We start from the raw sequence: 16,814 nt of genomic DNA, 5'->3' as shown, positions 1-16,814 counted from the left end.
CCAGATATCTGGTACAACAGAGAATGGGAAAAGGGAAGGAGAGGGGAAGGAGACAAAAGATCAGATGTAAGTGCCCAAAACCCTAGAAGAATTCAGAGCTCCTTGACAAGTGCAAAAGGATGGAAAAAGTAACACCTGTGTAGCTTTAAGAGCATTAGCGAGTATTTTGACCAATAACACTCATCATCTAGCATGACAGTCCCTTCGTTACACAGGCAGCATTCAACACAGCACTGGAGCAATAGAGTGGCGATATCTGCAGAAGGTGCCATCAGACACAATGGTGAGGTCCAGCTACCAAGGTGACAAGACCAAACGGGAACAGTCTCACTTCACTGGAACCAGGGCTCAATGCCCAGTCACAACGTGTGCCAAGTCCAGAGCAGTGAACTCAGCGAGGGTCACACAGTGAATAAAATGCCCTTCACCCAGTGCCATGAGAATAATGAGCTTTCCCCTTCACCCAAATGCCATCTTATGAATGAGAGAAGAATAAATCCTTGAAAAGTAAGAGAATCAACCAAAGAGTTTTCAAACCAGAGACTAATGTGCTGTGTTTTTTTGCCTTCTTCTTTTTTATTGAATTTTTTGGGATGACACTGGTTAAATAAAGTTATATAGCTTTCAGGTACACAATTCTATTACATCATCCGTATATCGTACTGTGTGTTCACCACCCCATGTCAAGTCTCCTTCCATCACCATCTATCCCCCCTTCACCCTCCTCTACTTCCCCCAGCCCTCTTTTCCTCTGGAAATCATCTTACTGTTGACCCTGTCTCTGAGGTTTTGTTTGTTTTGTTTTGTTTTTTGCTTAATCTCTTCAGCTTTTTCACTCAGCTCCCAACCCCCTCTGCTCTGACAGCTGTCAGTCTGTTCTCTATGAGTCTGTTCCTATTTTGTCTGTTGGTTTATTTTGTTCATTAGAGCCCACGTATGAGTGAAATCATATGATACTTGTCTTTCTCTGACAGACATTTCACTCAGCATAACACCTTCCAGATCCATCATGAGATGTTTTCCATCTTCAGTGGGAATGAGATCTTGAAGGTGAGATGAAAGCAGCTATAGAAAATAAATTATGTACATCTTAAAAGTACTATACATATTTATACAAACATACTCCTATCCTTCTAAACTCTTTTTCCCAATCCCAGCTACGTGAACATATTCTAACCCAGTACTGTTCGACGTGTGACCTGGATAAATTCCGGATGTCCATTCAACATGTCGGCATCACTAAACGCAGACTGCCTTCTCACACAACCACATCAAAATTATAACTAAAATATAGAACAACCATCACTCAGACCTGTCAGAAATCTAGTTGAATAGAAGTGTAACAACTAAAGAATTAAAGAAACCACATCCATCCAGACTGGTAGGAGGGACAGAGATGCAAAATGAGCTGGTCCCACATCCAGACCATGTGGTAAATAAAAATTCAGGAGGGATATCTCAGGAGCCAGGAGCCCCAGCCCCACACCAGACCTCCAAGCCCAGGGTCCCAGTGCCAGGAAGATAAGCCCCCATAATTTCCGGCTGCAAAAACCAGTGGGGATTGAACTGTGGGAAGAAACTTCTGGAGTCCCAAGCAGTTCCTCTTAAAGAACTCACACACAGACTTAATCAGACTTGCTCGCTCCCTCTGAGCTCCAGTACCGGGGTAGCAGCTCAAAAGGCATCAGTGGCATATACGGAGAAACTGAAGTGTCTGGCATCAAGGCTAGAGCTGGGAAACAGCCTTCTTCAAGATAGAGAGGTGAGCCAATGTCCCATTTCTGAACCCTCCCTCCACAAAGCCACAGGGCTGACAGGCTGGTCCCATAACTGGGACTCCATCAACCTGGATAACACTGTTTACCCCACCCTGGAGATCCCCACAGTCTCATTCCCACCCAACTTACAGGTCCACCCAAGCTGGTTTTCCATATTAATGGCTGGTCTTGGTTCATGCTCCACAACTTACTAAAGCCTATCAAACAAGCAACAGCCAGCTGAGTGAGCCCCCAGATTCCCATACCTCTTGCTAAGGGGCCCCAGACCTGGCACTAGCAAGAACCAGCCTAGATTCACAGCTTGGCTTCCCTTGGGAACCTCCAAGCCCAGCACAAGTAGCGGACATCTGAGATTACATTACAGCTCCAGAAGGTGACCCTGGGTGAAACACAGGTGGGGGCTCACCCTGCCCTGTCCCACCTGGAAAACTTCAGAACCTACACTCCCAGTGGACAACTACAGACCACACTGGAGCACCACCATGCCCCTGCACAGCTGATCCTCCATGGAGGGCAAATGTTGGTGGTCAGTAGTCATAGCTAGTTCTTGCAGCTGACTGGCCTGGGTAAATCCCTCCCACTGACCTGCCAACAGCAACCAAGGCTCAACTACAAGAGGAGGGAGTACTCAGCCCACATAAAGGGCTTACCTCAAGTACCCAGCTTGGGTGATAGGGGAGGCTGTGCCACTGGACCCTATAGGATACCTACTACATTAGGCCACACTGCCAAGCTCAGGAGATGTAGCAGCTCTACCAAATACATAGAAACAAACCCAGGGAGGCTGCCAAAATGAGGAGACAAAGAAATATGACTCAAATGAAAGAAAAGATCAAAACTCCAGAAAAAGAACTAAACAAAATGGAGATAAGCAATCTGTCAGATGCATAGCTCAAAACACTAGTTATAAGGATGCTCAAGGAACTTAGTAAGGACCTCAACAGCATAAAAAAGATCCAGTCAAAGCCCTGGCTGGCGTAGCTCAGTGGATTGAGTGTGGGCTGCAAACCAAAGCATCACAGGTTCGATTCCCAGTTAGGGCACATGCCTAGGTTGCAGGCCAGGTCCCTAGTGGGGGCCATGTGAGAGGCAACCACACATTGATTCTCTCTCTCTCTCTTTCTCCCTCCCTTCCCCTCTCTAAAAATAAATAAATAAAATCTTTAAAAAAAAGATCCAATCAGGATCAAAAGAAACAAAAGATACACTAATTAAAAAAATAAAGAACAATTTGCAGGGAAACAACAGTAGAATTGATGAAGCTGAGAATCAAATCAATGACTTGGAACATAATGAAGCAAAAAAACAAACAAATAAACAAAAATAAAAAACAATCAATCAGAACAATAAGAAGAAAAAAGAATTTAAAAAATGAGGATACTGTAAGCAGCCTCTGGGACAACTTCAAGTGATTCAACATTCGTATCATAGGTATGCCAGAAGGAGAAGAGAAAGAGCAAGAAATTGGAGATCTATTTGAAAAAATAATAAAGAAAACTTCCCTAATTTGGTAAAGGAAATAGACATGCAAGTCCAGGAAGCACAGAGAGTCCCATACAAAATGGATGCAAAGAGGCCCACTCCAAGACACATCATAATTAAAATGTTAAAGTTAAAAATAAAGAGAAAATCTTAAAAGCAGCAAGAGAAATGCAGTTAGTTACCTACAGGGGATGTCCCATAAAACTGTCAAGCTGATTTCTCAAAAGAAACTTTGCAGGCTACAAGGGAATGGCAAGAAATATTCAATGTCATGAAAAGCAGGGACCTACAGCCAAGATTGCTCTACCCAGCAAAGATATCATTTAGAATCGAAGGGCTTTTCAGACAAGAAAATACTAAAGGAGTTCATTATCACCAAGCCATTATTATATGAAATGTTAAAGGGACTTATTTAAGAAAAAGAAGATCAAAGCTGTGAACAATAAAATGGGAACAAATACATATCTATCAACAATTGAATCTAAAAATCAAACTAAGCAAACAAGAAGAACAGAGACAGAATCATGGGTACAGAGAGCGTTTTGATGGTTGCCAGATGAGAGGGGCATGTGGGGGAATGGGTGAAGAGGTGAGGGGATTAAGAAGTACAAATAGGTAGTTACAGAATAGCCATGGGGATATAAAGTACAGTATAGGAAATGGAGTAGCCAAAGAACCTATGCATGACCCACGGACATGAATGATGGTGGGGGGACTGCCTGGGAGAGTGGGGGGTGCTGAGTGAAGGGGGGCAAAAGGAGAAAAATCAGGACAACTATAATAGCAAAATCAATAAAATATCACTAGAAAAAATACAGAAAAGACTAAACTGATCAGGTAAACCATTAAAAAATAGAGGAAATAAATTATCATTTTTTAAAAAATTAAAATAAAATACAATTTTTTAAAAAGAAATGTGATCTGTGGACAACTCCAGGCAGAACTGTGTTTATGGCCTGTCCGTGGCTGGATGAGTCCTGGAAATGAGGGCAGGTGACTAGAAATCCTAGAGCACTTTGACATTGCCCATCATCTAAGCCTCTGAGGAATGAGCTCATCTCACTGAACCGGACATGTACAAGCACAGGGCTGGCCAGACACACGTGGGAGTTGCACATGGCACACTCAGTGTGCTTCAGCACTGTATACCAGACTGAGATTTTAAAAAAAAAAGACTCCTCCCCTACCACAAATAGTTCAAAAGTACTAATGTGGATCAGCATGCTTCCTAATACTGCCACCAACTGCAGTGTCATGCTGGGTTTTGTACTTAGTATCACAATGTTACAAAACAGACCAATGAGAATAGAGGACTTTGCATGTAAATGAGGTGCCCATGCCCAAAGAGATAACAGGCTGTTAAAACCAAAGTTCCATAGGAGTTCAACGAAAAAGAAAAAAAAAGACAATATTCCTTTCCATAGGAGCAAGTACCATATTCACACTGCAAGAGGGAATTCAGTTTCCAGCAAACAATATCAAGTTACACGAAATAAATGTTAACTAAAGTTATTGATTTTTTGGTACTTTTGTTTGTATTTCATTTGTAAATTCTGTTTTGGTTTTGTGGTTGGGTGAGAACTATAACCACTAGGAGTTTAGTACTAGTTTTATGTTAGTAAATATTTAAATAGAGTAATAAACTTTAAAGGTCGGCAGTGGGGACCTCCCTTAGAATGATTCCATCCATGATTTCGATCAGAGAAGTAAGGCTATCTTGGGTATTGGGTTGGAGTCAGAAGCCTGGACTGGGGAGAAGCAGGAATGGAGGACAGAGGGTGAAGGCAAGGTCCACTAAGCATCTGAGCTGAATTTTTCCAAGCACAGCCAAGAAAGAGGCTGCCTTCAGGAACTGTGAGGCTATGTATTGTAATTAGCATCATTTGAGTTATTTTATTATAAACAGAAGCCTACGGAGGAAACGTAACATATTTGAACTTCATTTTGGAAGACTAAGAATTAAGATTTTTTAATGAAAATTTCCAGTTTATGAAATAAGTTATGCAGATAATGCTTCCATCCAGAAAGCACCAACCAACTCATAGACAAAAGTACTTTAAGAATCTGTCTTTCAACAACTTTTTCCCTTTGCAATGTAACCATGTAACAATGATAGCTTTCACCAGCAACATAACCCCAGGCTGTTAGTATACCAAGAATCCTCCTTACTTGACAGATGAGAAAAGGGCGGTTCAGACAAGCAGTTTGTGCCTAGACCAAATAATCAGGAACCCGGCTAAGAGAAAACTTTAGTTCTGGTTTTCTTGAGTCCAGTATAAAAAGTATTTTAAATTTTACTAATAATTTTTAAATACACCAAGTTCTATTACTAGGGAAGACATTTCTATAAAATAATTACTACTTTTCTCTCTTCCAGTTTAAAAAAAATCACTTAAAATTCCAAAGTAGTTTTAGGAGATTAAATGCACAGAATAATAATTATTTTTCCTTTAGGATTACAGACCATATAGATTTCATATAATTGAAACAAAAAAACTAATGTATATTAAGCTAGCATCATGGTCCAGGCTGGTATCCAACCACTTTGGTGGTCCTCTATTTTTACATTTTTCTACCAGATCATGTTTGTATTTTCCCCCTACATAGATTTGGGAGGACAGGGAAAGGAAAGGCAATATGTGGTGGATAGAATACCAGGCTTTGTAACAAGGCACTGGGTCTCCAGATACAACTCTGATTCTAATCACTACCTAAACCAAAGACCTACACCTCCACATTTCCTACATTCACCTGCTCACCAAGTCGCCTCCTGAGTATCTCTGCAAGGCCTGAAACAGGGCGGCAGCCCCTTACCTAATCCCCACCCTACCTCCTTCCCTCCCTTTTCCCCTTGCTGCCAAGGTGACCTAAGATGCAAATCTGATCTCTTCACTTCTTCCTTGGAAGTCCTTCCTTTAATTCCTCATCACTTGCTGGATACAATCAGAACTCTTCAATCTGGCCTATAAGGTCCTTCCAAAGCTGGCTGGAGAGTTTCATCTTCTTTCTCCCACTTTCCCCATTTCATGGGGAAATGCATATTCATATTCAACAGTCAATATGTATGTGCATATTCTATATTTCACCCCCTTAAGGAACAAGTAGTGGCTCCTGGAATATTTGTTTCCACAGAACTTAGGAGCATGCCATGCCCCTTGTCTGAAGTATCTGTCCTCACATCCCAGCTAAACTCCTCCCCTTCCTTCAAATCTTTTAGCACTTCTTCTGTCCCACCTGCTCCCCACCTCCTCCGAGAACTGTCCTTAAAATCTTCCTTCTTCCCACCTGCCCTCGGCACAGTCCACCCCTCTTCTCTGTTCCCTCAGCATTCATCTGCTGTACCTGATCATCTGTCTTATCAAGGACTCTCCTCGAAAATGACAGCCACGATTTCTTCATCTCTAGTATCATCATGGCAGTTAGCGGCCAATAAATGTTTCCTTAATGCACAAAATGTTGCCTTGGATACATTTCTCTCTACACTGGAGTTTCTTCTTTTTCATGAGAATCACACTAGAATATATCAGAGACCTTGGCCTTTTAAAGTTCTGTGTTTCAGTGTAGCTTTTAATAAAACACTGGCCTTTTTTTTCTACTAAATGAAGTCTTTAAAGAATAAAAATTATCAGAGGGTTGGGTGGGTGGGCTGGAATGGGAGTAAAAGGGAGAAAACTGTACTTGAACAATGATTAAAATAAAATTTTAAAAAAAGAAAATTATCATTTCATCATCAGGACACCTTGAGGTGTTGAGTTTACAGATCTATGTCAAGATATAAAATTAATGGGCAATTCCCTGCACTATGCAAGTTACAGCCATAAATTCCCCCACACTTGTTAATTTCATTTATTCCTCCCATGAGGAAGATGGTACTTGTCCTCATCTTAAAGAAGAGAGTACAATGGCTCTGCATAGTAAAAAAGAGCTAGAAGTGCTGAAGTGGATTTAAACACACTGCTATTCAACTTCCCATATCCTGTGGTCCACCTCTCTGGTGGGTGTGGCTAAGGAATCTATGTAGGATAGGAGCCACATCATCACATGCTATTCAACACCTGATTTGGTGCTTAAAGTTTAATCACTGTTGAAATGAAAGGCAGTAAGAAAATCAATTGAGTGCATTTTAATTGATAGACATATTTAAAGAATGTTAACTTTCCCATAAAACTGATAGTACCGTTTGGCCACTGACATGCCTAAACTTGCAGTTTTCTTGAATAAGGAAGTGTATTGACACATTTTTATACTAGAAAACCTTTGAATTTAAGAAGAAATCCACTTCAATAAATGATAAAACAAGACATTGACAACCAGGTTCTGCTTAAGCGTTTGAATAGCATTCTCTGTTAGATGTGTTACTTTGTATCACTATTACTGCTGCACTTTGTATTACTAAACTACTATTATAATTTAACTGAAAATAAATTGATCAAATCCTAAATGCCTTCTACCATCAGCCATCACCAGCATTTAATATAACGACGCTAGAAGTCATGATATTCAATTTTCAATATCCTTTACCAATTACCATAGACACCACTCTTTCGATCAGGCTGCCGTAGAAGGAAGCAGCATCTCAAGTCCCTTTGGCCACTGGGCCTTCTGAGAGACGGTCAGGCTGAGAGTTCAGATGGATGGCTTTAATTAAATAAGATGTTGGAAAAAGAGCAAATGCACAATATAGTAGTTTCCCAGTTTGTTGCACTAAGGAAGAATACCTAATTCTTGTTAATTCTTGCCTTCAAGACAAATACTTTTTGAAAAGAAAGAAAACTGTGTAATTATGTCAAATCTTTGATGGCAAAACCACTCACTTACATGAGTTAAGTTTAGTCAAATAATTCTACTTAAAAATATGTTAGTGTTTCAGTGCTTATGGTTAGAGTTAATAAAACTATGTAGCAAAGTCAGTTTGTCAAAAGCCCAAAATATACTCTGGAAGCCTCTTCCAAATATATGTAATTTAAAAACTCTTCTAATGAAAAATTTGGTGCAGTTTATTAAAATTTTGTTCAAAAAAACTCATAAGATGTTACATTGAGATATAATTAAAAACATCTTAGGAAATTTAACTTTTTTGAATTATCTCTTCAGAAACTGGAGCCCTAACTCTCAGCTTTGCAACTTTAGTTAAATATTATTCCTTCTCTGATGCTCAGCTTCTTCATCTGTCAGGGTAAATAATAATAAGACCCCCCTTACAGGCAAGGCTGCACCAAACGATGCATGAGAAATATGGAGCACAGTGCCTGACACACAGCAGACTCTCCACGTGCTTGATTTCCGCTCTTTTCCCCACGTCACTCCCAGGTCAAAACTCAACTTTCAAATTGGACTTTTCATTAAGCAGGTTGTGTGTGGCAGAGTCACTAGATCGTCTCATGATGTGGAAAATGAAACAGACCAATGCAATAATAAAGGCACACTGCTTAAGCCCCCTGGATTTTCTCATAGATATTTTATAAAAGCTAATTCTTTATAGCTAAGAGATCCAAATATTCTCACTCAACAAAACAGAAGCAAAATCTCAAACACAGTAATTCCTAAAGAAGCCTAAAGAGAATTTCCTGAGTTCACTTGTAATCCTCCAAAACTTATGAGAAGAGCAGAAAGGCTAGAGGAAGAGGAGCTACACAAAATGCCTACACTTTCCCCTGGCGAATATATAGGGTCTGGTACAAGTAACGCCTGCTTGAGTGAGGTTGGCAGGGCAACAATATGGGTATAATAATTTATAGTTTTAATTTGAACATTTCACCTAAATGTGATATGGTGTGCTTCAGTGTGATATTGTTATGTTACATACTTATGATTTTGTAATAAAAGATTTTGTAATAAAAAAGGGGGCGTTATTTGTGCCGGACTCTGTATACATGTTTGTATGCATACAAGGCAGAAGGAAGGCATTATTAATTACTAAGGAATCTATCCCTTTACACTGAGATATTCCTTAACAACTATATTCCTATTATGTATGATCAGCTAATAAGAAGATTAAACAATAAATTACTTAATTTAATTTGATTGCAAGAGATATGAAACAGAACAGTTTTCAGAATCATTTTACTTCTCCCAAAACATTCACCCAAAAGTGTATTAGGTGGTTTTAAATGAATCAGGTTTATCAGCTCAGGCAGAAAACTGAGGGGAGGACAGAGAAACGTGTCCTGAATTTTACTAGTATGTCGCTGTACATGAGTGAATCTTAACATGTCATTTTTGAAGCGACCACATTTGCTGCAACCACCACGCACCGCAGTCTCCCTGCCCCGCACGGCACGCAGTAGCCACAGTTGCTCAGGACCATCTTCACAGAGGCCTTCGTGTCACACCCAAGTTACAAACTCTGTGTAGGTAAGACATGAGTTTATACGGACTGGCCAAACCTCTCTTTGTCTGTGCCAGTATCAGGAAAGTGAGTTTCTGAATCTTTGAGTTGAGATTGGTACTCAATTTCTCAGTATTGATAATACTGAGAAATACTTGTTCAAATATGTGGTCCTTAAAGAAGCTAGCAGCCTGTATTAATTTGCATTAAGTTTCAAAGAGAGATTTAGCTCAATAAAATCTGCATTAAAAAACGTCATGTTAAGAGCAGTCTCCATAATGGGTTTCAAAATATTTCAAAGTACACTGAGTGTACAGAATTCGGAAAGAGCAATGGTTATACGAGTACAATGAACCTTAGAATTTAATGGTAACATATTAGAAATTGACTTTTTGGTCAATGTTTCGCTCAGACAAAATTTAAAATATGTTTGTCCCCCAGCCTGACAGTTTAATCTTTATGTTTATATTTAACAAGAACTTGACTCAATACTATCTGAATCAATTAGATTTGTAAATTCCAAAGAAAAAAATTAAATACAATCTGATTTCAAATACAAATAGAAAACATTGTTCATTACTTTACAATAAAATTCTTTCAAAAGATAAGCCAGTCTCAAGCAGTGTGCTCTGACACATGCATTAAAAATCAGTTAATTTAAATATCTTTATATATGTATACACACAATTGAAACACAAAGTAGGAGATTTTAAGAAACAAAACACACATATTTATGCATTCCCACTGAAGCAGAACCTCCAAAAGAAGCATCATAAACAAAAGCAATACCAATTAGAAAAGCACCACATAATACAAGCAAAAAGTAAGAAAGCTTTAAAGTGAAAAAAGACATGGACTAACAAAGGTCCCCTTTTCTCTCCCGTGGGAGAAGACATGGCAGAACACACAGCTTCTGACTCAGATTTTCACGTTCTGGAGAAAATTCAGTCTCACCTCCACCAAACAGATGAGCTGATTGCCTTTCAAAGTTACCATATATTTCTAAAAGGTACATTTTGTCCCAATCCAAAAATCTACTCATTTCAGCACTCCCATTAAACGTGTTGGCAGCACTGCGGTGTTTTCTTTAGCAGACAGATACGTGTAACACCAAGTGCACTGTGACGTTCACTCCATGCTTGACAGAACGCTTGCGTTTAGTGCTCTTACCTTGTTATAAATTGGCACCACTATATGCAAATTTCAAGATACAGTTAACTAAAGGGAAAAGCATTTCTAAGCCTGGGATGCATTTTGAGTAGCTAAACATAAAGTCGCTCACCAGAAAATGTGCTGGAAATGTACACACATTTCTATTAAGGAAGTGGTTTAATAAGGATGAATTCCCTGAGTCATTAAACAAGATATAAGCCAGACAGGTTGTGCCACCTAGAGAAAAACTGGAAACCATGCATTGGCCCTTCAGTAGTAAGCATTATTTCAAAAGCCCGAAACTTCTGGCATGCTCAATAACCGAGCCGCCCTCCATACCAAATCATGAAGCTGCTGGAGTAAGCTTCCCTGACAACTATGCCTTCAAACACCAGACTGGCCTCCTGCTTTCTTCACCCACCTACCCTGGCAGGACCCTTTAACCTCAGCGCCCACTGTAGCCATCGCCCAGGAGAAGCCAGCGTCCTGAAACCCATCCAAGTCTAAAGCGTTTTCCTGGAAGCCAGGGCAGGCAGGCCGGGGTGGGAGGAGCAGGGAACAACCCTGGTGGACCTTGCCAGCCAGGGTCCCTCCGGATGCTAGTAGCGCCACGGCGCACACCTCGCCAGCCCCTTGGGGCCTGTATTGGAAATTCTGGTGCACTCAGCATGTCATATCCAGGTTACCGAGCTGAACTCCCTGGCCAACCTCGGCACAAACCAAACACCATGAAACGACCTCAACAGCACTAAGCCTTTAAGGTGCAAAAGGCCTTCAACTTTCCTCTCCTTAAGTCACTTAAAAGCAATGGGCCCAGCACTCTGGTCAAGCACAAAAGATCTACAAGTAACCTGGCACGGAGAGCCGCTTTTTCAAAGAAAATAGACAGTAACTGTGAAAAGCCCGCAGTCCTGCGGTATTAACTTGACAGCCGGGACTACGCTCGGGCATAACTCATCTTCCAGGAGTCACTCCCAGTCCCAGACCCTCAGCCTAGCGTCAGCCTTCCACCTCCCCCTACTCCCTCCGGAGACCTGCGGCAGCGCCCACTTCCCGCCCCCGCGCTCTTCCTCCAACTCCTCCTCCTCCTCCAACCAGAGTCTCCAGCAACTTTGGGCTTGGCAGCACCATCGAAGCTCACCCAGCGGCGAGAACACCGCAAAGGCGGCCGCAGGAGGATGAGGAAAGTTTGAAAAGTCACTTAAAGCACTGCAGCCCCCGCCCCCCGCCCCTCAACCCTTACCTCCAGCACCCACCTCGCACACAGCCGCTCCAGGCTCCACGTGTGAGCGAGCCCTGGAGAAGCTGAAGTTCCCCTTCTGTTTTCCCCAGAAATATCTTTCTCTAAGCGAGAAGTTGGCTGCTGCACCACCATCCCTTTCCCCCCCTCTGCCCCACCGCGCCCCCCCCCCAAAAAGAAATCTGAGTTCGCACGCCGCTGCCTGGCTTCGCCCGCCACACCAGTGGGCGCGGCGCCCCTCCCCCGTCGGTCGGCGAACACTTCGGGAGGGAACTGGGGAGAGGGAGGCACCGGGGGCGGCCCCGGCCCGGACCCCAGTCCCCGCCGCCTCCGCGCTGCGCCTCACTCACCTCTCTCCTGCTCTTCCGCCTGCAAGCAGATGGGGATATTCTTCTTCCACCCCGGCATGGTGCCTGCTCTCTGCGCTCGCTCTCAGGCTCGCTCTTTCTCGCTCGCTTGCTCGATTCCTCTCTCCGCGGCTCGCCCGCCTCGCTCACGCCCTCTCCCTCCGGCCACTGCGCTCTCGGGGCTCTTCAGCGGGGCTGGGGCGCCGAGGCGGCTCCCGGGCACATCGAGGCGGCGCCGCGCGCCCCGCGCTCGCCTTAAACTCGCCGGCGGCCCCGGGTGGCGGCGGCCGGGCCGGGCCGGCCGGGCCGGGCTAAGGGGGCTGCAGCGGCGGCTGCCGCGGTGAGGACGGGAGGCCGGGCCCGGGACCGGGGGCGGGGGGCGCGTGCAGGCCGAGAGCCGGGACTGCGGAGCCCCCGGGAGGTGGGCGCCGGTGGGAGGAGTGGGCTCGCGCCACCGCCTCTTTCCCCTCCTCCTTCTGCTTCTTCCCCTTCCTTGTCTCTCTGCCGCCAGCAGGTGGGACTCGGAGCCGCTGCACAAAGCTCCGCCGGCGGATGGACTGAGGCTGCGGGTTCCCCGACCGCCTCTCGGCGGAGCCTCTCCCGAGACGCGCGCGAAGCGGATCGGGCACGGAGGGGGCGCGCGCGCTCACACCCTCCGCGCCCCGGGCGGCAGGCCTGCGAAGCGCCCGCCAGGTACAGAGCCTGGCACCCAGCCGCGGGTGCGGAACCCACGCTGCGCCCCCACAGCTACCACTCCTCCCTCGCCAAACCCAACTGGCCGCTCCGCCGGCTTAGGCGACGACCTCGAAGGAGTGGAGGGCAGTGTCCTTCCCTCTAGTCCCTCCTCCTCGCAGCTCTCCCCCGCCCTGCCTGTCGCCCCCTCCCCCAAGTCCAGACTTTGCAGCTATGGATTCTCTGAGTTCGCCCCTCAACTAAGGGAAATAGCAACTTTCGGAATGACCAGCAATAGTTCCAGGAATACATTTTTCTGGTGGGGTGGGAAAGGTGTGAGTAGAGAACCTCTTTTGTTTTAAATGAAGCAAGGAGACCTTGACTGAGTGAATATTTCATTGCGTCTTAAAGAATAAGAAGGGTTTTATGATCAGGTTTTATGATTAGTTGCTTCCCGTTGTCATAGGCTCATAGAATATCGGTGGAAGAATGGATGGGGCGTGGAGGGCGGGGGGGTGCGGGGGGGAAACAGCCTAACAGTAGAGCCTGAAAGATTCTGCCCAGACTTGAGGGTACTTGCTTGTGATTTCAAAAGACGACTAGGAGGGGCTCCTGACAGTCTTCCAAATGACACTTGGCAACTGCACGTCCTGCAGACTTATGACAGCCATCGTCCTCAAGGCAGGGGTCCTGGCTAGATAATGCCAATGTGTTCACCTCCTGAGTGTCTGATGTGGACTGAGGAATTTCGGACCCTGAGGCTACAACTACTGGTGTGTAAGTTGTTGGAGACCAACCACTGCACAGTTGTAACTCTCTCTGACCTGCAGTTTATTGTGGCCTCTGAAGGAACTGCAGTTTGCTCTCCCAAAGAGAGGACATTGACTCTTGCCAGACTTCTTGATCTCTTCTCTTGGAGACATAATAATACAGCCAGAGAATTTAATAGCTACAAGAGACAAAATAGAATTTTTTCCTCTGACATTGCATAAGCAATCTTATCAGGCTGGGATGTTTGCTCCTGCTGCTGCCTCTTGACTGGGTGGCTGACCTTCATTACAGAAATGCCCAGATGCCAAAGACAAGGAGCCATCTCTCCTAAGCAATAGAAAGGCCCAGGTCCAGAAGCTTCGAAAGTGAGAGAAATGAAGGGCTAAATGAAGGGCAGAGTCAAACCATCCCAGGGCGTTATCAGTAGAAATCTGGTGTGCACTGCTCAAATCTTTCCAGATTCTTTGAGAAGTAAAATCCAGAAAATCAATATGAACATCACACCTGTGACCCTTAAATGATCCACCCTCTGTCCTGAAATAGTCTTGGCCTAATCTCGTTTAAAGATCTAGTCCTGCTATCCTTCATGTGGAGAAAGTCATTTGTCATTGATTCCCCTAAAAGGACAGAGCAAACCCAGCCGTAACCTGCTGGTATACGTATGCTGCAAAGACCCAGGTTTTTAGCATTGCTCACGTTTGTTTTTGTTTTAATAGTATCTTATATAGCATTTTATATGTGTGTGGTTGTTCTAACAAGCATAATTCTAGAAAACCTACACACTAAGGTATGGATTGAACCATACTCTTCTGGTTACATTCAGGGGTGCACTTGTCCTGCCAAGATGAGTGACAAATACCAGTTGATAGGGAATTCCAGCTGACAATTGTTAAAATACATTTTTTGAGAGAGAAAGAGAGAGAAACATCAGTTCGCTGCCTCATATTCGTGCCCTGACTGGGGATTAAACCTACAACCTAAGAATGTGCCCTGACTGGAAATTGAACCGCAATCTTTGGTGCTCCAAACCAAAGTAAGCCACACCGCAAGGGCACAACTATTAAAATAATAGTATTTTAACTCAGATAGACAAAATTCCTACTATGTGTTAGACTCTGAGCTAAAAACCTGGGATCTGAATTACAATTAAATAGTCAAAGATCAAATTAATGCATTCTGTTACGTGTTAGGGTCAGATATGATTTTACAGATTATGCAACTGAGACTGGTAAAGAAACTCTGAAGAATAGATTCCTATCTTCCCCAACCTCAGAGTACTCATTATCCAAACTCTCCTTCAATATCCAACCTTACATCATCTTTGTATGTACATCTAAGTCATTGATGAGGCCCTGAGTTCGCTCAGGTGGGAATATGGCTCTTTGCATCCTTGGAGCCAGGGACAGCATGCATTCAGTGATAGCTGATGATGATAGGATTTAACCTCACTTGGGCTACCTCTAGAATATCACCTCAGGGAAATCGACCCTTAATGAACTCTTTTCTCCACACTGCTATCTATCACTTGATAATATCAAACCAGAAACAAAAGACGTAACTAAATCATTGAAAACTTAGTCATATATTTGTCTATTGTTGAAGTCATCTCATATTCAAAGCATCATATATGAAAATGTATTCCAAGGAAATTGTAATGCTAGGGACCTTTATGAGGAAGATACCCACCTGCCAGTAGGATAAAAATAAGGTAATATTATTTTTTTCCTTTACTAAATTTGAAATTCAGTCTCCTTTAAAGGCTTTAACTGCAATTACAGCTGCAGTGTCTGTTTCTAGACATCAGCTCACTTATACAATATTAAGAATTTGTGCTCCTTTTTTTAAAAGATTTTATTTGTTTATTTTTAGAGAGAGGGGAAGGGAGGGAGAAAAAGAAGGAGAGAGACATCGATGTGAGAGAGAAACATCAATCAGTTGCCTCTTGCAGCCAACCAAGGCCTTGGTCTGCAACTCAGACGTGTTCCCTGACCTGGAATTGAACCGGTGACCTTTTGCTTTGCAGGACGACACTCAACCAACTGAGCCACGCTGGTCAGAGCTTGTGCTCCTTTTTTGAACATAAATTTTTCTAAGTTATTTGTACTATTTGAATAGCCTTATACTAAGGGTTTACAAAACTGAAAGTTTAACTTAAATTAATTATTTTACCTTAACCAGCATACACAGTTAGTTGCATAGGCCATAGGACATAATCCTAAGTGTGGCCTTGCTTGATTTCCTTTTCTACTTAAAATTTTTAAAATAAAGTGAAGAAGAAACCTGTTCCCTTCCTGCTAGTGCCTCTGTCATCTGGTAGAAAAATTTTAAGAACAAACAACAAACAAAAACAAACCTTTAAAAACTTTACATAATCATTTGATCTACTTTTCAAAGTTATGCGGATGCACCCACTTAGAAAATTGAAAGTGTATCTGATAGAAAGAGCAGCCTCCCTTTCAACTCCTTTGTATTCTGACAACTGAGCTTCCAGTCTCCTGCTCACAGGCTTTCATTCTAACAGAGTGTGATGATCACTTCCTGGGACTGAATTTCATGAGTCTGAGGAGTCCCCTAGGAGACATAAAATCCCAGCTGTTATTTTGGATTGGCTCCAGGGCCTAAAAACATCCACAATATTTTTTTTAATCGTGCATTGACTTTTCTGAATACATGTGCTGCATACTTAGCAGCCACCTGAAAGTTTCAATACAGCTACCAAAACATGCCCTTTTTTCCTGTGGCATGCAATGAACTTGAAAACTCTTTTAACACTTGACATGCACTCCTAGTGGGTACCCACAGATTCCTTTAGATGCCGTTAACTCACTTTTGATGCAGAACCCTGAAGCTTCCTTGGATAGTTTGTCTTCTTGGAGGGGAGGAGGGAAGAGAACAGAAAGCAAACAAAATGAATGAAAATGGTGTTCACTTTAAAATCTTCAGTGAGGAGAATAAACTGGGGAAAGGGGGAACATGAAAGAGAAGAACTCTAACAAGATTCATTCAAGTAAGGCATGTGTGAAAGCAAACTGAAAGTTCATCTA

The 16,814-nt window shown here is 43.1% G+C and overlaps 1 pseudogene; it reads left to right on the top strand.

Moving 5' to 3' along the window:
• LOC123812506 overlaps window positions 1-11,922 on the top strand; it is a 204,241-nt pseudogene extending 192,319 nt beyond the window's left edge.
• The last annotated feature ends 4,892 nt before the right edge of the window (window positions 11,923-16,814 follow it).

This window comes from Phyllostomus hastatus, unplaced genomic scaffold, assembly GCF_019186645.2.
Source record: "Phyllostomus hastatus isolate PE091 unplaced genomic scaffold, TTU_PhHast_1.1 phas_scaffold_93, whole genome shotgun sequence".
NCBI classification, from domain to species: Eukaryota; Metazoa; Chordata; class Mammalia; order Chiroptera; family Phyllostomidae; genus Phyllostomus; species Phyllostomus hastatus.
Note: the sequence above shows the minus strand (reverse complement) of the source record. Positions and strands in the feature narration are given on the sequence as shown.